Here is a 22728-nt window from a genome sequence, read left to right as displayed (position 1 = left end):
AGTATTAAGGTACCATCCCCTTAAAATCACCATCATAATTTTCAAGTCCTCCTATTACCAAGTACATTTCTTAGCCTTTTGAAGAAGTGAGAATTGAGATCAGAGAGAGGGAGAAAAGTCACCAAAATGTATTCAAAAAGTATTTGTTGCTAAGGAAATTGTAGAGGACAAAAGTGGAAAAACCTGCCCTCATTGAGTTTGCATTCTAGGATTTAGATAGACAAATGAATAAACAAAACTATTGTTATGTTATTATGGACTTCCCAACTGGTATAGTGATTAAGAATCTGAGTTGGGGGGGAAGCAGGCGAGATTCCTGGTCAGGGAGCTAGGATCCCACATGCCTCGTGGTCAAAAAAGACAGAACATAAACAACAGAAGCAATATTGTAACAAAGTCAATAAAGACTTTAGAAATGGTCCACATCAAAAAGAATTTTTTAGAAAATTATTATTATGTTAAAGGGTGAGGAGTGTTATAGACCAAAGATTGGAAGAGAGGTAGTGAATGCCAGGTGGGAATGGAGAAATACAGGTGTACACAGAGTGGTCAGGAAAACCCTCTCTGAAAGGTGGCATCTGAGCCAAGAGCTGAAAGAGATACGTAGTAAGGCCTATGGATGCAGGGCAAGAGCTTTCAAGGGGTGGACGTTTAGGGGAAGCACACTGGCTGAAACTGCCCACCCTGGCCAAGCACCATAGTAACCATGTGTGTGAGTTATTTTATAACAGGAGGTCCCAGCAAAGAACACGGAACTAATAAGCCACCACCAACCGGAAGAGTTTGTAAAGGTCAAAAGGAGACACCATGTGTCCTTCCACCTCCCAGAATCCTTCTCGCTGGCATCCATCTTGGCTGAGCACCAGGAAGGACTCTGAGTCAGAATGATTGTCAGAGACAACCTGGAAGCTAATCCCATCACCATAAACCTGAGACTGGGAGCCATGTGGCAGAGCAGTCCTCCTGGGTTCCCTTACCCCACTGCTCTCTGCCCAGGTTCCCTTTCCAATAAAGCCTCTTGCTTTAGCAGCTCGTGTGTCTCCTCAGACAATTAAGCTCTGAGTGTTAGACAAGAGCCCACTCTCGGGCCCTGAAAGGGGTCCCCCTTCCTGAAACAGAAGGGCCACTAGCCTGTTTAAGGAACAGCAAGAAGCCAGTGTATGTGGAGTGGAGAGGAGGAGGAAGGAGGAACAACAGATGGAGGTGAGGTCAGAAGGGACTGGGAGTGCAGGCCGACCATGTTGGACCTCGGAAGTCATTTCAAGGAGTTTGACTTTTACCATAAGAGGGAGGAGAAGCCATTAGAGACCTTCAGTTGGCACATTAGGGGCATTAGGGAGGAGGCAGAAAAATCTGCTAAGCAATTATTGCAGAAGACCAGGCAGGAGATAATGGTTGCTTGGATCAACAAGGTGGCAGTGGAAGTGGTGTGCTCAGTCGCCCATTGTGTCTGACTCTTTGCCACCCCATGGGCTGTAGCCTGCCAGGATCCTGTGTCCAGGCAAAAATACTGGAGCGGGTTCCATATCCTGCTCCAAGGGATCTTCCTGTACCTTACATAGTGGCTGGCAGATTCTTTATCACTAGCGCCACCTGGGAAGCCTGTGGAAGTGGTGAGTAGTAGTTCAACCCTGGTATGTAGTTGTCTCAGTATCCACAAGGGATGGGTTCCAGGACCACTGAGGATACAAAAACCCATGGATGCGCACGTCTGTATAAAATGGCGTAATGTTTGCATATAACCTATGCAAATCCTTCCACATATTTTAAATCATCTCTAGATTACTTATAATATCTAATACAATGTAAATGTTCTATAAATAGTTGCTGGCTTGCAGCAAATTCAAGTTTTGCTTTTTGGAATTTTCTGGAATTTTTATAAAAATATTTTCAATCCTCAGTTGATTGAATTCACAGGTGTGGAACTGTCAGCCACTATTTTCAAGCTACGACTAAAGTGACTGGTTGATTGGATAAGTGGCACTGTGAGACAGGAGTCAAGGATGACTCCAAAGTTTTAGGGCTGAGGAAATGAAAAACAACGGAATTGCCATTTTCTGAAATGAAGAAGACAGCAGTGAAAGCAGGTATTAGGGAAAAGATCTGGGGATTTGTTTTTGGACAAGCTTGAGATGCATGGAGAAAGCAAGAGAGTTCCAGAAAAACATCTATTTCTGCTTCATCGACTATGCCAAAGCCTTTGACTGTGTGGATCACAATAAACTGGGGAAAATTCTGAAAGAGATGGGAATACCAGACCACCTGACCTGCCTCTTGAGAAACCTGTATGCAGGTCAGGAAGCAACAGTTAGAACTGGACATGGAACAACAGACTGGTTCCAAATAGGAAAAGGTGTACGTCAAGGTTGTATATTGTCACCCTGCTTATTTAACTTATATGCAGAGTACATCATGAGGAATGCTGGGCTGGAAGAAGCACAGGCTGGAATCAAGATTGCCGGGAGAAATATCAATAACCTCAGATATGCAGATGACACTACCCTTTTGGCAGAAAGTGAAGAGGAACTCAAAAGCCTCTTGATGAAAGTGAAAGAGGAGAGTGAAAAGGTTGGCTTGAAGCTCAACATTCAGAAAACTAAGGTCATGGCAACTGGTCCCATCACTTCATGGGAAATAGATGGGAAAACAGTGGAAACAGTGTCAGACTTTATTTTTGGGGGCTCCAAAATCACTGCAGATGCTGACTGCAACCATGAAATTAAAAGACACTTACTCCTTGGAAGGAAAGTTATGACCAACCTAGATAGTATATTAAAAAACAGAGACATTACTTTGCCAACCAAGGTCCGTCTAGGCAAGGCTATGGTTTTTCCCGTGGTCATGTATGGATGTGAGAGTTGGACTATAAAGAAAGCTGATCGCCGAAGAATTGATGCTTTTGAACTGTGGTGCTGGAGAAGACTCTTGAGAGTCCCTTGGACTGCAAGGAGATCCAACCAGTCCATTCTAGAGGAGATCAATCCTGGGTGTTCATTGGAAGGACTGATGCTAAAGCTGAAACTGCAATACTTTGGCCACCTCATGCGACGAGTTGACTCACTGGAAAAGACTCTGATGCTGGGAAAGGTTGAGGGCGGGAGGAGAAGGGGACGACAGAGAATGAGATGGCTGGATGGCATCACCGACTCGATGGACATGAGTTTGAGTGAACTCCGGGAGTTGGTGATGGACAGGGAGGCCTGGCGTGCTGTGATTCATGGGGTCGCAAAGAGTCGGAGACGACTAAGCGACTGAACCGAACTGAATTGAACTGAGATGCCTATGGAAGTATCCAGCATTTGCTTTGATACACTGTTGAATATTCAAATGAGTTAAAGAGAAGGCCTTGGCCCAGAGGTATAAATTAGGCAATTATTAACATGTGGTTGGTATTTAAGCCATGAGACTGAGTGAGATCACCAAGGAAGTGAGTTTGAATAAAGAGATCAGGGTCAAATCCTGGGGCGTTCCAGTGATTAGAGGGTATAGAAATGACAAAATGTCAATAAAAAAAACTGAGAAGAAGCCAGGAGAAAAGCCAGGAGATTATAGTACTTTAGAAGCCACACAAAGAAACTATCTCATGGAGACGAGAGTGATTGTGTCAAATTCTGCAGGCAGGCCTACTAAAATAAGGATCAAGAGTTAAGCAAGGGTTTTGCTACGGGGAGATCACTGGTGACAGTGACAAGAGAAGTTACAGTCGAGGAAGGGAGGAAAAATCTGATTGTAGTGTGTTCCTAAGAGAAAAGGAGGACAGGTATTAAAGCAGCAAATAAAGAAGGAGTTCCAAAGAAATGAGAATGGGGGCTGTGGCTTGAGGGGAACCTGGAGAAGATTTTAAGACAGCAAAAGTTACAGAATATTTGTGCTTTGTGGAAATAATCCAGTGAAGAAGGAAAAACTGCAGGAGAGAAAGAGGTTCATTGCTGGAGCAGGAGAAAGGGGGGAAGATTCAGCCCATGAGTAGAGGGGTGGCCTTGAATAGGAGCTAAGAACAGATCATCCAGAGTAACTGGAGGGGAAGCAGAGCTACATGAGCCCAGATACAAGCAGGTGGGGACATTTGCAAGGCCTTTTCTAATTGCTTCTGTATCTGAAGTAAAATAGGTAACAAGGTGATCCTTCAAGAGGCAAGAAGAGGTACTGAAGGAGGAGGGCAGAGGAGAAGGGATGAAATACTCATCTAGGAGAGGAGGAAAGTGAATGGATTAGGAAACAGTAATGAGATTTCTGGGAAGCATTAAGGTCCCTCACAAGGCCAAGTTCATGAATATGAAGTGAGACTTACCAGTTCATACATGTGCTTCTTTTCAGCCTCTCTGCTCTGATGGAGAGTTAGGTTTAACATAATAGTAACTCCCCTCCCTCAGAATCTTGTCAATAGAACTCTATCAATAGGACTGCTTCATCTGGTCATTCCTCAGTCTCAAGGTGCAAGTCATCATGAAACAGTCACTCCTGTAGGTTTCTGGGTCCCCTTCAGTTCAGTTCAGTTCAGTCGCTCAGTCGTGTCCGACTCTCCGCGACCCCATGAATCACAGCACGCCAGGCCTCCCTGTCCATCACCAACTCCCGGAGTACACTCAAACTCATGTCCACAGAGTCGGTGATGCCATCCAGCCATCTCATTCTCCGTCGTCCCCTTCTCCTCCCGCCCCCAACCTTTCCCAGCATCAGAGTCTTTTCCAGTGAGTCAACTCGTCTCATGAGGTGGCCAAAGTATTGGAGTTTCAGCTTTAGCATCAGTCCCTCCAATGAACATCCAGGATTGATCTCCTTTAGAATGGACTGGTTGGATCTCCTTGCAGTATAAGGGACTCTCAAGAGTCTTCTCCAACACCACAGTTCAAAAGCATCGATTCTTCGGCGATCAGCTTTCTTCACAGTCCAACTCTCACATCCATACATGACCACGGGAAAAACCATTGCCTTGACTAGACGGACCTTGGTCGGCAAAGTAATGTCTCTGCTTTTTAATATACTATCAAGGTTGGTCATAACTTTCCTTCCAAGGAGCAAGCGTCTTTTAATTTCATGGCTGCAATCAGCATCTGCAGTGATTTTGGAGCCCAAAAAAACAAAGTCTGACACTGTTTCCACTGTTTTTCCATCTATTTCCCATGAAGTGATGGGACCAGATGCCATGATCTTTGTTTTCTGAATGTTGAGCTTCAAGCCAACCTTTTCACTCTCCTCTTTCACTTTCATCAAGAGGCTTTTGAGTTCCTCTTCACTTTCTGCCATAAGGGTAGTGTCATCTGCATATCTGAGGTTATTGATATTTCTCCCAGCAATCTTGATTCCAGCTTGTGCTTCTTCCAGCCCAGCGTTCCTCATGATGTACTCTGCATATAAGTTAAATAAGCAAGGTGACAATATACAACCTTGACGCACTCCTTTTCCTATTTGGAACCAGTCTGTTGTTCCATGACCGGTTCTAACTGTTGCTTCCTGACCTGCATACAGGTTTCTCAAGAGGCAGGTCAGGTGGTCTGGGATTCCCATCTCTTTCAGAATGTTCCACAGTTTATTGTGATCCACACAGTCAAAGGCTTTGGCATAGTCAATGAAGCAGAAATATATGTTTTTCTGAAACTCTCTTGCTTTCTCCATGATCCAGCGGATGTTGGCAATTTGATCTCTGGTGCCTCTGCCTTTTCTAAAACCTGCTTGAACATCTGGGAGTTCACGGTTTACATACTGCTGAAGCCTGGGTCCCCTTAGCATTTGTTTATTTCACAGTTTTGAGTACTTGATATTTTCAAAATACAGAAACTGGTGCTTTTAAAAATGTTTTCTCATCTCATCCTTGGGAGAGCTCAATGGAGTATAAAATATTACCCCTCATTTTATAGATGCAAAATGAGTTAAATGACTTTGTTAAATGACGGCCAGATATAAGGGTTCTACTTTAGGAAGCTGATAGAATCCAGTTTATGTTATGTTGTTGTTCAGTCACTAAGTTGTGTCTGACTCCTTGCAACCCCATGGACTGTAGCACGCCAGGTTTCCTGGTCCTTCACTGTCTCCCAGAGTTTGCTCAAACTCATGTCCATTGAATCAGTGATACTATCCAACCATCTCATCCTCTGTTGCCTCCTCCTCCTGCCCTCAATCTTTCCCAGCATCAGGGTCTTTTCCAATGAGTAGGCGCTTCGCATCAGGTAGCCAAATTATCAGAGCTTCAGCTTCAGTATCAGTCCTTCCAATGAATAATCCAAGAGACTCTCAAGAATCTTCTCTACCACCACAGTTTGAAAGCATCAATTCTGTAAATTATGCTGTTTCCACCCTATTTTTATCAATACTTATCACGGACTTATATTTCAGTTTAGCACTGTTCTACACATGAAAAGAGTATAGAAGAAACACAAGATTCATTCATTCAACAAACATATCACTGCCCAGTATATGCCAATTATTGTTCTAGACATTAGAGATACAGAAATGAGCAAAATTATTAATAGGTCCCTGAACTCATTAAACAATTATGCCAGTTAGTGACAAGTGCCAAGAAGGAAAATAAAACAGAGTAGTCCAGGAAGGCCTCTCTGATGAGAGACATAGAGGTTTGAAAGACATATAAGAGCCAGTCAGGTGAATATCTAAAAGAGTCTTGGGGGCAGATGAAGCATCAGGTGGAAAGTCACTGAGGCAGGTTTTGTTCCTAGTGTGTTCAGGGAAGAGTAAGAAAATCAGCACATCCGGAGTTGAGTGAGAAAGGAAGAGAGTATAGAAAATGAAGTTGGGTAGGTGCTAGAATATGAATGTCTTTGGACCAGGGAAAAGATTAGATTTTTTTCCTTTTTCTTACTCATTTATTTTTGGCTGCCCTAGATCTTCATGCAATATGTGGACTTTCTCTAGTTGTGGCAAGCAGGGACTCTCCAGTTGCAGTGCATGGGCTTCTCATGGAAGTGGCTTCTCTTGTCACAGAGCACAGTCTTTAGAGTGTGCAGTCTCAGCAGCTGTGGCATGTGGGCTTAGTTGCCCCACAGCATGTGGAATCTTCCCAGACCAGGGATTGAACCCATGTCTCCTGCATTGGCAAGCGGATTCCCAACCACTGAACCACCAGGGAAGTCCTGGATTTTTTGCGAGTTGATGAAAAGGCATTACAAGGTTTGCTGCTGAAGGAAACATGGTCTGACGCGTTTTTAAAGGATCACTGACTGTGGGTGGAGAGGGAAACAATTCCAAGGGTCTCACAGTGACACAAGGCGGGCCACGGGCATTTGGACTAGGGCGGCAGTGAGAGAGGTGATGAGGCTGGAGACAATTCTCATGGTAGGGTAAGGTGGATTTGCTGATGGATGTGTGGATAAAGGTAGCTCTTTCAAAGAGTTTTGCTTTAAAGAGACCCAGAGAAATTGGACAGCAGCTGAGGTAGGATGTGGCACCGTGGGAATGATTTAGTAGAGAAGGAAAACCTGATGGTGCAGAAGATAGACATCATAAGTACTAGAGCGATCCTGAATAGGGAAAAGGAAATGGACCTAGTGCACAAGTAAACAGGTTGGCCTTAAACAGAACTATGGACAGTTTATCAACAATATAGGAATGAAGACACAGAATAGGGGTATAGAGGGAAGTAAGGTGGCAAGAGTAACGGGAATGTATGAAAGTTCTCTTCTGATTGTTTCTATTGTCTCAGTGACACGAGAACATTTGTCAGCTAAGAATGAAGAAGGGGCAGAAAGTATTTAAGATTTGAGGCGAGAGGGGACTGAGTGAAATCGTCATCGAACAGAGTTAAGAGAGCGAGCGACTGGCGAGATGTGGCAGGGTTACCAGGCAGCCCGAGGGGCTCACTGGAAGTCAGTGGGCATAGATTTAAAGTAAGACCAGTCAAGACCATGTCCCTATAGGACATGTTCCCAAATAATACTTCTTGAGCATTTATTACGTGCCAAACCCTATCCCATACCATCCTCTGAAATCTCTGAGATGTCATCCGGTTTTACAGTAAAATTTTTTTTCACACGATCAATATAATGATCCAGTAGTTAGCTAGGTGACACTTTCCTTGATGGCACACTGCCATCACAAGAGGTCTGTCCACACTGCAAAAGCATGACATGGATGGGGTGTTTAGTACCAGGAAAACATTCAGTAGTCCAGACAAGAGGGTCATAGGTTTAGAGGCAAGTTCTATAGTCCCATGATCTCTGACTTCAAATCCTACTTTCTCTACTACCAGCAAATTCCTGAATCTGATCCTTGTTTCAACTATTATCCCTCCCTCTCTCTCTCTCTCTCTAAGCCCATTCCCTTAATCCACCAATTATTTTCTCTCACCCCTCCCCTTTGGAGGAAAATTTGGATGCCAATTCTAAATATCTCCCTTCGGGTAGCTGTCTCTTCCTCTACATTCCCTCCTATATCAGCTAGCCTTGAGAATCCACTAAGCAGGAGTCTGTATCAGCACTGAACAACACAGGCCACCCCTTTCCCTCCGCCTGGCCAGCTGTTGCCTTCCTGAGTCTCTCCTGAGATTACTGACCCTGGAATGGAGCCATGGCACAGCAGCTGTACGGTCACCCAGGGCTTCTCAGCTCTATTTGACTTAAATTTATGAAAGGTCACTATGGAGAGCAGAAAAGGGTTCTAAAAAGGAGAAGAAAACCCCTATTACTCACAGTCCTCCCTGAAATCCCTCTCACACCTTCAACTAAAACGTAATATGTTAGACCTTCAACTTGCCCCTCCTCCCTGCAGCCTCTGCAGCCAGTTCTCAAAATAGCTGCTCCAAACACTCTGGATTTCTGGATTTAGTGGTTAGTGATTTGGTGCGGTGTGGGGGTTGGGGACAGTTAAATCACAAGTTGGTAGCTCCCACCCTCTACATCACATTTAGCCCTTTACTGGTCTCTGGTCCCTGCCCTAACCCTCCTGTGTATCTCCTAGAAACTCAGCAATTTTAGGTGAATACAGATCCTCTAGTGCATCTATCTGGAAGCCATCAGATTAACCATATTTCAGGCAAACCAAGGAGGCACGGAGGGCCACTCTATGTGAATCACATGCTCTATGAGCGTCTCTCACAAAAACTTACACCTGCAGAGGATTGAGCCTAACCCACAAGAGCTGTGACAGGTGAGCGTTCGTTTCTCAGCTGCGCTCTCTCTCAGCCTCTCATTCTGGCCAGGGATGGATTACTAACTCTCAGATGCTCTTCTACTTCTTTCAATACTGAGCTCTTCTGACCCCAGAAATAACGACAGTTAAATTGCTTAGCAAATCCTTCCATGTCCTTATAGAACCCATCTCAGGGAACTGGAGGGAATCAAAATACTTTAGAATGCCATGCTACCTCATCTTCGCACCCAACCTCATCTTAAGGCTTCCCTGGTGGTTCAGATGGTGAAGAACCCGACTGCAATGCAGGAGACCCAGGTTTGATCCCTCAGTTGGTAAGATCCCCTGGAGAAGGGAATGGCAACCCACTCCAGTATTCTTAACTGGGAAATCCCATGGACAGAGGAGCCTGGTGGGCTATAGTCCATGGGGTCACAAGGAGTCAAACATGATTGAGCAACCTTCACTTCACTAGCTCATCTTATTAAAAATCATATATATATATATATAATACTTTGTACCAGTCACTTTTCTAAGTACTTTAACACATTGAATTCTTACAATATAACACATTGAATTCTTACCCTATAAGATAGGTAATGTTACTAGTCTCACTTTACAGATAAGAAAACTGAGGTCCAGAAGAGGTTAATTAACTTACCTAACGTCATATAGCTAAGAAGTAGCAAAGCCAGGATTTGAACCAAGACAGTTGAATTCCAGAGTCCACCCTCTTGAAACATATGCTATGCTGTATCCCAGTCTCCAGCTAAAGACGTAAGCACGTGTATGCACGTGGCACACACACTGCACGGGAAGCGTGTCCAACGTGAAACTGACTCAGTCACACAAGTTCTCCTGCACAGCAGAGCGATCCCTGGGCAAGGAAAGTCCTAGAGATCCTGACTTCCTTCCATTTCCACAGTTAGACAGCTGTGTTCAAGAACTACTCTCTCAACCCATAGTCCCCTACAGTTCTTGGTACACACTCTAGAGCAGGGGTCCCGAACTTCCAGATCTAATGCCTGATGATCTGAGGTGGAACTGATGTAGTAATAATAGAAATAAAGTACACGATAAATGTGATACACTTGAATCACCCAAGAACCATCCCCACCACCTCCACTCCCCTCAACCCCGGGTCTGTGGAAAAATGGTCTTCCATGAAACCAGTCCTTGGTGCCAAAAAGGTTGCAGACCACCACTCTACAGGGTCCCGTCCTCCCAGTATGTGGAAAGCTTATTTGTAAGTTAAGATGACCCCAGACCGTGCCTACTGATTCAGAGTTCTGCTCTGATAGTTGAGCTAACCACGCTGACTCTGGTTTTCATCTTTTAAAAACATATATAAACAGTTTTTTAAAAATTTGTGTATTTGGCTGGGTCTTAGTTGCAACATGCAGGATCTTTAGTTGTGGCATGTGGGATCTAGTTCCCTGACCAGAAATAGAACCTGGGTTACCTGCATTGGGAGTTTAGAGTCTTAGCTACAGGACCACCAGGGAAGCTCTTGGCTTTCATTTTAATGTTTGCTCAGTGGGCCTCCTGACACACACCAGGCTAACCCCTGGGGGTCAGCCATAGCCTGTTTGTGTGTTCTTCACTCCCAGGGCCAGATGCTAGCCTTTCAGATTCTGAGAATTCCATGAGCAGGATCATCCTACTGGTTTCCATTCCAAATGACTCACTTGCTTACACTGAAGTGTCTAGTGAGCTGAAACTTGGTTCAGTTCCACCTCACTGCCCACAGAGGACTAAATGTTTCTTACTTCTCAATACACACCAAACACTAAGTAGCAACTGTGAGGCCCATCAACTCTTGTTTTTCCCTAGAGGACCCTCATTTCTTTCCCTGCCTTTCTTCCTGTGTTCCTTTACTCCTCACCTCTGGGCCTGACATGTTCCAATGTTCCATTCGATCATCTTGGCAGTAGCTGCCAATTCCCATGAGTAACTTTTGTTTCCTCTGCTGTTCAAAGTTGTGGACTCCCCCTTCCTATGGGGAAGGAGGAGAAGGAGAGGCCTGCTGGCTTAGGGGTCTTTTGTCTTCAGGCATTGAGACGGCAGAGAAAGGTATGACATAGCAACATCCTCCCTTTCCCCACCCCATACCTCCTTCCAGGGCATTTATCAGCATTCAGATGCTATCTTGTCCTTCCATTTGAGTTTTAGAGCCCATTCCCCTTTTCTCCTTCTCAAGAAGCTTTACAATCAGTTTTCTTCACTTATAAATAAAACCTCATCCTTTTTCTAAGACAAAAAGAAAAAAAAAAAGCCTTCATCAATTAGAATTCCTTCTCCAGCCACCACTAGAGTGAAAAGAATCAGATCTAGGACCAACCCTGGAGGAGCCTCAATATTGAAAGGTTAGGGTGATCCATTCATAATAGTGCTAGAATGATTGGCTGCTGCTGCTAAGTTGCTTCAGTTGTGTCCGACTATGTGCCACCCCATAGACGGCAGCCCTCCAGGCTCCCCCATCCCTGGGATTCTCCAGGCAAGAACACTTGAGTGGGTTGCCATTTCCTTCTCCAATGCAGGAAAGTGAAAAGTGAAAGTGAAGTCTCTCAGTCGTGTCTGACTCTTCGCGACCCCATGGACTGTAGCTCACCAGGCTCCTCCGTCCATGGGATTTTCCAGGCAAGAGTACTGGAGTGGGGTGCCATTGCCTTCTCCTAGAATGACTGGCTAGCCATGTACAAAAAACCTCAATCTACACTTCGCACTTTATACAATAACTAACTTGAAATGAATATAAAACCTAAAATTGTAAAACTTCTAGAAGAAAATACAGGAAAAACATCTTTGCAACCTTGGGTTATGCAAAGATTTCTTAGATTCGCCAAAAGCACAATCCATAAGAGAAAAAAATTATAAATTGGACTTTGTCAAAATTAAAAATTGCTCTGGGACTTCCCTGGCAACCCACTGGTTAAGATTCAATGCTTCGAATAGCACATGGAACTCTGCTCAATGAGACCTGGCAGCCTGGATGGGAGTGAGGTTTGGGCTAGAAGGGATACATGTATATGAATGGCTGAGTCCCTTCACTGTTCTGAAACTATCACAACATTGTTTGTTAATCAACTACACCCCATATAAAATTAAAAGTTAAGGAAAAAAAAGAAGAAGACTTAATGCTTCCACTACAACAGGCACAAGTTCAATCAATCCCTGGTTGATGCACTAAAATCCAACATGCCTGCTTGGCATGGCCAAAAAATACACACACACACACACACACACACACATATATATATATATATATTTAAAACTGCTCTTTGAAAGGTACTTCTAAGAGAATGAAGAGACAAACCTCAGACTGGAAAAAATATTTGCAAATCAAATACAAGTCCTGATAAAGGACTTGTATCCAGTATATATAAAGAACTTTCAAATATCCATAATATGAATACAATTTGTAAAAAGGACAAGATGTTTGGACACTTCACCAAAGAGGACGCAAGGATGACAAACACACACATGAAAATTTGTATAACATCATTAGTCACTTGAGAAATTCACACTAACACCACAATTAGATCTCATTATATACCTAATTAGAATTTGTGTTATTGTTGTTTGGGGTTTTTTGTTTGTTTTGTTTAGGACAATACCATGTGCTGGCAAAGATACAGAGTATCTGGAATTCTCAGACATTGCTGGGAATGCAAGATGGTACTGTGGTAGCTACTGTGGTAGTTTCTTTCTTTTTTTTTTTTTTTTTTTAATAATTTTTCTTATTTTTTGGCCACAGCATATGGCACGTGGGAGCTTAGTTCCCTGACCAGGGATCAAACCTGTGCCCCCTGCAGTGCAAGTGTGGCGTTGTCCTAACCACTGGACCACCAGGGAAGTCCCTGTGGTAGTTTCTTAAGGGTACATTTATCATACAGACCAGCAATCCTACTCCCAGGTATTTACTCAAGTGAAATTAAAACTTATGTCTACATGTAAACTTGTTAAGTGAATGTTTATAATGGCTTTACCTGTAATCAGCAAAAACTATAAACAATCAAATGTCCCTTAACTGAGGAATGGATAAACAAATTGTAATGCATCCATACAATGTAACACTACTCAGCAGTTAAAGAAGGAATGAACTATAGATACATACACCTGGACGAACTTCAAAGGCATTACACTGAGTGAAGAAAGCCAGACCCAAAAGGAGACACACATACTGTATGACTCCAATCATGTGACATTTCTTGTAAAGGAAAAACCACCGGGACAGCAGACAGACCAGCAACTACTAAGTGCTGAGGTCATGGGAGGGGTGACTGTACAGGGGGCTGGGGGAATTTGGGGATGATGGAACTGCTGTATACCTTGATTGTGGTGGTGTTTATATCACTATGTATTTGTTAAAATTCACAGAACTATACTCTGATAAGGGTACATTTTACTTCAAGTAAATTATACTTTATTTTTTTATTAAGGGAGATAAAAAGGTTAAGGAGAGGTCAAGAAGCTAGCAAAGACTGACAGGAAACAGAGTAGAAAGGTGACTGGGGTGGGGGTTAGGGCCAGGATCTCTCATGTCTGTCTTCTTTCCATAACTGGGCTCCTCAAAACATTTACTGTTTCCATTTCCTTAAGTCCCAAAGACTCTCCAGCCCACTTCAACCTAGCTTGGACTCCTCCACTGAAATGGCTCTTTAGGAGACCAAAGTTCTCTGTGATACTAAATCAAATGCAAAGTTTCAGCTCCACTTGGCTTGACCTCTTGAAGCATTCAGCAGTGTTAATCATTTCACCTTTCTTGACACACATTCTTTCCTTGGCTCCTGGGGCATCACAGTTTTTCCTGTTTGTTTGTTTTTTCTTTCTGGACACTTCTGCCAACATTAAGTATTGGAGGCTCTCAAGGTTTAGATCGAGGCTCTCTTCTGTTCTCTTTTCCCAGATGATCTTCTAGGTGCCTATGACTTCAGTTTATCATTTATACCAGAACCATCCAACAGAACAAGGTTCGGCAAACTACTGCTGACTGCTAAATCTGGTCTCAGCCCGTTTTCCTAAATAAAGTTCTACTGGACCATAGGCACGCCCTTGTTTGCATATTGTTTGCGGCCACTTCGGCACCACAATAGCAGAGCTGCGTAAAAAGCCAAACATTTTGCTGCCTGGCCCATTACAGAAAAAGTGTGCAGACCCCTGCAATAGAACTTTCTGCAATAATAGAAGTATTTTGAAATTATAAAGAGCCATCTAATACATGGCACTCCCTAGACACAAGGGACTACCGAATACTTAGAAATGTGGCTAGTGCAACTGAGGAATAAAATTTAGAATTTTTTAAAACAACTTAATAATAATTAGTATTATTGATTAATAATAATTAAACCATATTCAACAGTGCAGAATGCCACTGAGGACTCAAATGTACAACCTCCCTTTGTTATCCAAGAAGGATTGGTTTTAGGATCCCCAAGGATATAAAAATCCACAGATGTTCAAATGCTTTATATACAATGGCACAGTACAGTTGGCTCTCCATGGGTTCTGCCTTCTTAGATTCAGAAATCTGATCTGCTGTTGGTGGAGCCTATGGATGCAGAGGGCAGACCACATATCTCTGTCCCAAACCTCTTCTCCGAGCTTTAAAACGTCTCCACTGGGGTGTTTTATGGAAACTCCAAACTCTTCAGTTTCAGACTAAATTCATAATCCTACCTACCTAACCTAGTCCTCTGCAATATTCTCCATTTCATCCAATTGTACAAGCCAGAAACCTAGAAATTGTTTTTTATACCTTTCCTTCCTTTATATTCCATATCCAAATTCAATAGTAAGTCCTGTTAACTTTCTTTACCAAACATCTCTTAACGCATTCACTGCTCCCACTGTTACCACGCGAACACAGCTGTTTCTATGTAGACCACCTTAAGAGCCCAGGCGTTACCAACGCTCCTAAGATAGAGATGAAAATTCCTAACATTGTCTAAAAGGCCCAACATTATGCAGCCTCTGATTACCTTAGTAACCTCATCTCTGTTCCTTCCCACCTCAATACCTTGACACATGGTTCTCTTACCCCTGCTCCCCTTTTACCTGCTGCTGCTGCTAAGTCACTTCAGTCGTGTCCGACTCTGTGTGACCCCATAGACGGAAGCCCACAAGGCTCTCCCGTCCCTGAGATTCTCCAGGCAAGAACACTGGAGTGGGTTGCCATTTCCTTCTCCAACGTGTGAAAGTGAAGTCGTTCAGTCGCATCCGACCCTTAGCGACCCCATGGACTTCAGCCCACCAGGCTCCTCCATCCATGGGATTTTCTAGGCAAGAGTACTGGAGTGGCTTGCCATTGCCTTCTCCGCCCTTTTACCTAGTTAATTCCTATTCTTCAGAGCTCTCAATAATTCCTTCTTCCAGGAAGCTTTTCCAAGCACCCCCAGACTAGGCTAGGCCGCTCCTTATAAGTTTTCATAGCACCTAGTATTTCTCCCGGATAGTACTTTTTATTAGTGTAATTACACACTCATTTAGTGGTTAGATACTGAAAGTCCCCCATCTCTGTGAGCTTCTGTGAGGGTAGCACCAGTGTCTCTCTTATACACTCTTATAGCCCAGGGTCTAGCACAATGCCTTTACACAAGATGCAGACTCAGTGTTTGTCTTTTTTTCAGTTCAGTCTAACACTTTAAAAAAAATATTGATGTATCTGGCTGAGCCAGGTCTTAGTTGCAGCAGGCAGAATCCTCAGTGTGTCACGTGGGATCTTTCACTGTGACACACAGACTCTCTAGCTGTGGGGCACGGGCTCCAGAGTGGGCAGACTTCAGGAGCTGTGGGCCTCGGGCTTAGTCTCTCTGTGGCATGTGGGATCTTAGTTCCTTAACCAGGGCTCGAACCCACAATCCCTGCACTGCAAGGCAGATTCTTAACCACGGGACCACCAGGTAAGTCCCCAACTAGTATTTGTCGAAAGAACGAAGGGAGCTCCAGCTCTGCTTTATTTGCCACCTCACCTAGCTTTCTAAAATCTAGTTTGTTTCCAAATAGCTGAGGGCCTCGTTTTGTAGTGGTTCAGAGACAGTGAAGCTAGCTTATTGTTCTTCCTCACTTCAGCGGGTTTACCTGAAAGAGAGCTGAGGGTGAAGGGGAAGAACTTCTCTAGAAGTGTGTTTCATATTACTTGTATTACGGTTACCGTGTACTTGTCTCACCTCCCTTTCCCCACCTTCACCACCCCACCAGGGCAGGGCCCATTTCTTTGAAAGCACAGCCCATTCATTTGTGGATCACTAGCAGCAATGGCAAGCCACTCCAGTACTATTGCCTAGAAAATCCCATGGATGGAGGAGCCTGGTAGGCTGCAGTCCGTGGGGTCACTAAGGGTCGGACACGACTGAGTGACTTCACTTTCACTTTTCACTTTCCACTTTCACACGTTGGAGAAGGAAATGGCAACCCACTCCAGTGTTCTTGCCTGGAGAATCCCAGGGACGGGGCAGCCTGCTGGGCTTCCGTCTATGGGGTCACACAGAGTCGGACACGACTGAAGTGACTTAGCAGCAGCAGCAGCAGCAGTAACTGCAACCTACACCTTGCACATAGTTCAGTTCAGTTCAGTCGCTCAGTCATGTCCGACTCTTTGCGACCCCATGAATCACAGCACGCCAGGCCTCCCTGTCCATCGCCAACTCCTGGAATTCACTCAAACTCATGTCCATCGAGTCGGTGATGCCATCCAGCCATCTCATTCTCTGTCATCCCCTTCTCCTCCCGCCCCCAATCCCTCCCAGCATCAGAGTCTTTTCCAGTGAGTCAACTCGTCGCATGAGGTGGCCAAAGTATTGGAGTTTCAGCTTTAGCATCAGTCCTTCCAATGTAGGTATTCAATAGGTAATTGTTTATATGAATTAAAATTTTCTTAAGCCTCAAATTCCTGGTGGAAGCAGTATGTCATCTTAGGTAGAGTTAGACAGATCTGGGTTCATATCCTGGATCTGAATTGACTGTCCCAGCTCTGCCATTCCTAGCTGTGTGACATTGGGAAGGCAGTTAGCCTTGCTGTGCTCAGATCTCTCATCTGCAGAAGAGAAATATCTATCCTAAAAGGTAAAAAGAACTGAAAAGTGTATGTAAATGTCTAGTCCATATTAACATAAATAGTTATTATTCTGAAGTGAGGTAACTCTGGGTTGAATGTAAGAACAGGTCAAGTTGCTAGGGTGTTGCATGGTCCAAGTCCTGGAATGAAGCAACAGAGCTTTCCCCAGAGTAGATCTTCACTAAGTGGGACTGAAGGAAGAAGGGAATACCTGGGATGGCTCTAAAGGTCCTTGAGGCTTATTCTGGTACAAAAGGAGTTTCAAAACTGATATCTGTTCACTCTAAACTACACCTGACCTGCCTCTTGAGAAACCTGTATGCAGGTTAGGAAGCAACAGTCAGAACTGGACATGGAACAACAGACTGGTTCCAAATAGGAAAAGGAGTATGTCAAGGCTGTATATTGTCACCCTGCTTATTTAACTTATATGCAGAGTACATCATGAGAAATGCTGACCTGGAAGAAGCACAAGCTGGAATCAAGATTGCCAGGAGAAATGTCAATAAACTCAGATATGCAGATGACACCACCCTTATGGCAGAAACTAAAGAGCCTCTTCACGAAAGTGAAAGAAGAGAGAGAAAAAGTTGGCTTAAAGCTCAACATTCAGAAAACTAAGGTCATGGCAACTGGTCCCATCACTCCATGGGAAATAGATAGGAAAACAGTGGAAACAGTGGCTGACTTTATTTTTCTGGGCTCCAAAATCACTGCGGATGGTGATTGCAGCTATGAAATTAAAAGACATTTGCTCCTTGGAAGAAAAGTTATGACCAACCTAGATAGCATATTAAAAAGCAGAGACATTACTTTGCCAACCAAGGTCTGTCTAGTCAAGGCTATGGTTTTTCCCGTGGTCATGTATGGATGTGAGAGTTGGACTGTGAAGAAAGCTGATCGCCGAAGAATTGATGCTTTTGAACTGTGGTGCTGGAGAAGACTCTTGAGAGTCCCTTGGACTGCAAGGAGATCCAACCAGTCCATTCTAAAGGAGATCAATCCTGGGTGTTCATTGAGGGTGGGAGGAGACGGGGACGACAGAGAATGAGATGGCTGGATGGCATCACCGACTCGATGGACATGAGTTTGAGTGAACTCCGGGAGTTGGTGATGGACAGGGAGGCCTGGTGATTCATGGGGTCGCAAAGAGTCGGACACGACTGAGCGACTGAACTGAACTGAGGTTATATGATGCCACTTCCTGCCCCGAAGGCATAAAAATCTCACCCTGCCTTTGTTCGGGGCAGAACTCCTCGTGGCCATTCTTGCGGTCAGTGGGTTCTACCTGGGAGCGCACTGCCAATAAAGCCTGTTATTTTCCCTTGGTGTCTGGGTTATTTCCTTACAGCTTGAGACGCCCGCAACCTTACATTTGGCGCCCAACGAAAACGGGCGTCTCAAGCTGTAAGGAAATAACCCAGACACCAAGGGAAAGTAACAGACTTTATTGGCAGTGCGCTCCCGGGCAGAACCCACTGACCGCAAGAATGGCCACGAGGAGTTCTGCCCTGAACAAAGACAGGGTGAGATTTTTATGCCTTCGGGGCAAGAAGTGGCATCATATAACCTGGACAGGCCTAAAATAAGGTAAAGCTCGGGAATGCGAGATTGCGAATGGTCAGCTAGTCGACGTGGTGAGACCCGGTTGGTCACTCTGGAGGTCAGGAAGCGGGGTAGATCTCGGCAGAGGGTTTTTACGTCAGAGATTCCTCAGTGGTTTGGTGGGACTTTTTCCCTCTGGCAGGGGATGGAGAGGGGAAGAAGGAGCCAAGATAGCCACCGGGAAGGGGAAGCCAAGAAGGCCACCAGGGTCCGACCTTACAAGAACCCTTAGACACAAACACACTGTTTGCTTTTTTCCTTTTATTTTTATTTTTTGAGTTACAGGCCACAGGGAGGTGATCAGTGCTCAGGAGCAAATGAACCACATCTCTTTGATCAAGTTCTTTCATCCATCTACGCATCACAGAGATGTTTGTGGAAATACACTCCTTGCCTCGGAGGACAGTTTGGTTAGTATTGTCCTGGCAAAGCACCTAAAAATGTCAAAGTGGTAAAATGAGGTGCTGTTCCCTTGCTTCCCCTGTTGGGAAATAGGCGCCCTATGACTCTAGGCCCTGCTTGCCCCACCCCCTTCCTAGGCTGCGATTCTCCCTTCCTTTGTCTCTTTCATCTTCAGTGCTGTTGCCACAGCAACCATTGTCACAGGGAAGAGGCAAGATAGTGTCACCCCCTCTGCTCCAAGCAGCAAGTTAAAACTAACCACAGGAAAGGTAAACTACCCAGATCTTCCTATACTCCTCATCCTACTGGCATCTTTCAAGAGGGATCACAGGTTGTTAGCAGCAGCAACAGACAGGAACAAAGGAGCATCTCATCATACCTGGGCAACATGTACTCTGCTTTTGCATGATATAACTTGGATGCTGGGCAAATAAAAGCATGTTATACACACACTGTAGTACTGTTAGAATCACTTAATCCAGATGAATAGGGAGAAGGACTTAGAATCCTGTCCTACAGTCCAGGGCAGGGAAATCTAAAAAGGTACTGAATCCTAAAAATCCCAGATATGAATCCCAGACACCTCTTCCTTGCCAGAGTATTGACATAAATCCTAGACTGTGTAAGCTCTCTGTTTGCTTTAGAGGCACAGAAAGGGAAGAGAGACAGGGTTAGTGCATCTGCTTTCAAGTTATGACAAAGAGGCTTCAGGCCCCCAGAGACCCTTCTATCCCTGCTGACATATTCCCCCCACTCCCAGTGTTAAATGAAGTTCACTGCTAAAGACCCTTAGGCCTTTGGGATCCCTGGTGCCCTTGAAAGACCCCAGACTGCTGTTTTTGGAGCGCCATTGGAACTGTTTCAATTCTTTCAGTGTAGCAACCAGCTGCAGTCCTCAAACAGCTTCAGAAAGACTTTCTCAAGGTCACCCTCAAGATTATGACAGAGAAAGAACTACGAATCCTTACTCCCAGTTCTACATACACACCTTCTTTTCCTAACATAAGGCATATAACTCAAATACCTTATAGCTAGGGTGCCTCCAAAGACAGGAATAGAATCTAAGCAGTCCAAACTCCCAAGCCCCCGGTCTGTCCTTCCCCATTCAGCCATCCCACCTCTGTTTCCTGGAATAGCAGTACCCCCCACCGGAGTCAGGCAAAATTCCTTGTTTATGCCAGCTCATGGCATGCAGTGAGTCAAAGGCCCCGGCCCGTTTTCCCCCAGCATGGACTGCCACAATTTAATGAGTGTTATTTGTGGTGCTTTGCACACAGCTTGGAACTGTGCCTTCACCCCATACTGAGGGTAGGGGGTGGGGGAGAGAGAGTAGTGCCAAAGCATCATTTATTACTATAATCTTCAATGTGCATCCCACCCATGGCGTTAATGTCCCAAAATAAACGTATTAATCCCACCACAGCCTGAAAGCAAACACGCAGCTGGAGGGCTTTGTGTGGGAGGGAGGCAGCACCAAGGACAACAGAAGGGTAAACGGCACCTCTTTTCCCTGGATGGGGGGTTGGGAAGCCTAGGTGGGCCTGCCTCTGCTGTCAGCCGGGAATTAAGCAGTCGTCAGGCTTCAAGGAGGAGAATGTGATAAGGTCCAGGCACCTGCAGAGATGCACATTTCTTAGAGAAAGTGGTTTTGGATCTGCTTCTGGCTTGGCTTATTCTTGCAGGTAAAATAACTCTGGGCAAGTCAAGCCATTTTGAGCAGCGGGTTTGGAGTATGGATTTAGAAAATTATGCACTTAGTATTGATCACTTACTTTGCCAGCCTAATACATTCTTCTTTCCCTCTTCTAGATTTCTCCTCCGGAAGCCACCATACTCTCTTTGGAAGTCGAGTGGCCAAATAAAGGAGGACTGTTCAGCATCTGTTTGATCATCAAGTATAGCAATTTTACTTAAATACCCACTTTTCAGCACTGGGTCCTCCAAGTCAAATACGTTAGAGTTAACAGAATTGGTCATTCCTTTCTTCTCTGAAAGAAAACCTCTCCTTCTGGTCCTTGATGCTCTACACTTAAGGAAATCAGTGATGGACACCAGAAGCTAAAAATGCATGAAAAGAGGGCCTCCGGGCTGCCCCTTCCCTTGATTCCTATTAACTTACCTACTCCACTTCAGCACATTCATTGCACCCATTTCTAAGGTGACTAGGCATCTCAAGGAAGAATAGTGCTTTCATTCCTATGTTGATCTCTCCTTTCTCTCTACCCTCTTACTCAGGATTTACTAAATCATCCTGCTTAGATTTCCTATATAAAGTATTTGTAGTATTGTCCTTCAAAGTTGCATGGAGATTTCACATCACTCTATCACTGGGGTCCCACACTAAGAGTCTTAGGGAAAGTTCTTTGGGGATAAGAAGGCGGTCATCTATGCCCCATGGTTGACTCTAATACTGAGGTTTGGGCCTCAGTTTCCTTATCTGCAAAATGAGAAGACTGGGCCAGATGATCTTTAGGGCTTAATGAATCTGAAATTATATCACTAAAATGTTTTGATATATTATTTGAGATTTTCCTGATGAAAAATATTACCTGTATTTCATATAGAAAGATTTTTGCAAAACTAAGCTTATTTTTCCCGTGATAACATAGACTCATGAAAGACAAATTGGAACTACAGGAAAACATAAAGAAAACAGGAGGAGGTATTTATAGAATCACTACTTTGGTCTACAGCCATACCACCCTAAACGCGCCCGATCTCATCTGATCTCGGAAGCCAAGCAGGGTCAGGCCTGGTTAGTACTTGGATGGGAGAATCACTACCTTGAAAAGACAGTTATTAACCTGATCCTTCTTCCTCCACTGCCTCTGCAAGCCTATACCCATCACTTTTTTCAGGGTTAAGACCCTCCACGGACAGATATGAAAGACAGCAGGTTTGCATATTTGGACTTCAGCCACATTACTTATGGATGCCTGACCCTATAGAGACTTGATATTCTAAAGTGTGATCCTGGGTCACAGGATGACAAAGTCATCCACTTGGACCAGCCAGAGAGTCTCCTGCTCAAGCAGCCGAAGTCAACAACCTGGATGGATGACTAAGAAAGAGATAGGCAAATTCTAGAACCAAGTTATGGTTTCTCTTACTTTAGAAGACAGATATTTCTAGAGGTAGAAAGCTTTCCAATATCAAGCTTTTCTATTTTATATGTCCAATATAATTATCATCATAATTAAATACAATGAGAAAGAGAGAAACTTGGATTTCCCACAAGTCCCTACCAGGTTCCCTTACAAATGGTTCACAGAAGATATAACAGAATGATGTCACTCTGACCAAACTTCCATTGTGGAGAAGGCTTGTAGACTCAGATATGCACAGGAAGAAGAATGTGATCCCCAAATTATGATATGTTATGTTAATCGCTCAGTCATGTCTGACTCTTTGTGACCTCATGGACTTTATCCCACCAGGTTCCTCTCTCCATGGGATTTTCCAGGCAAGAATACTGTAGTGGGTTGCCATTTCCCCCTCCAGGGGATCTTCCCAACTCAGGGATTGAACCGAGGTCTCCTGCATTGCAGGCAGATTCTTTACCATGTTCCATCCCTATTACCTAG

General features: G+C 44.3%; 1 protein-coding gene across 1 annotated transcript in view; it reads right to left on the bottom strand.

The window, feature by feature from the left end:
• Positions 1-22728, bottom strand: part of PCP4L1 (Purkinje cell protein 4 like 1) — a 28338-nt gene that overhangs the window by 2455 nt on the left and 3155 nt on the right. The gene's annotated exons all lie outside the window — the stretch shown is intronic.

Source organism: Moschus berezovskii, chromosome 4 (genome assembly GCF_049115385.1).
Source record: "Moschus berezovskii isolate FMDL1 chromosome 4, NW_MosBer_1.0, whole genome shotgun sequence".
NCBI classification, from domain to species: Eukaryota; Metazoa; Chordata; class Mammalia; order Artiodactyla; family Moschidae; genus Moschus; species Moschus berezovskii.
The sequence above is the reverse complement of the archived record's forward strand: the minus strand, read 5'-3'. Positions and strand labels throughout refer to the sequence as shown.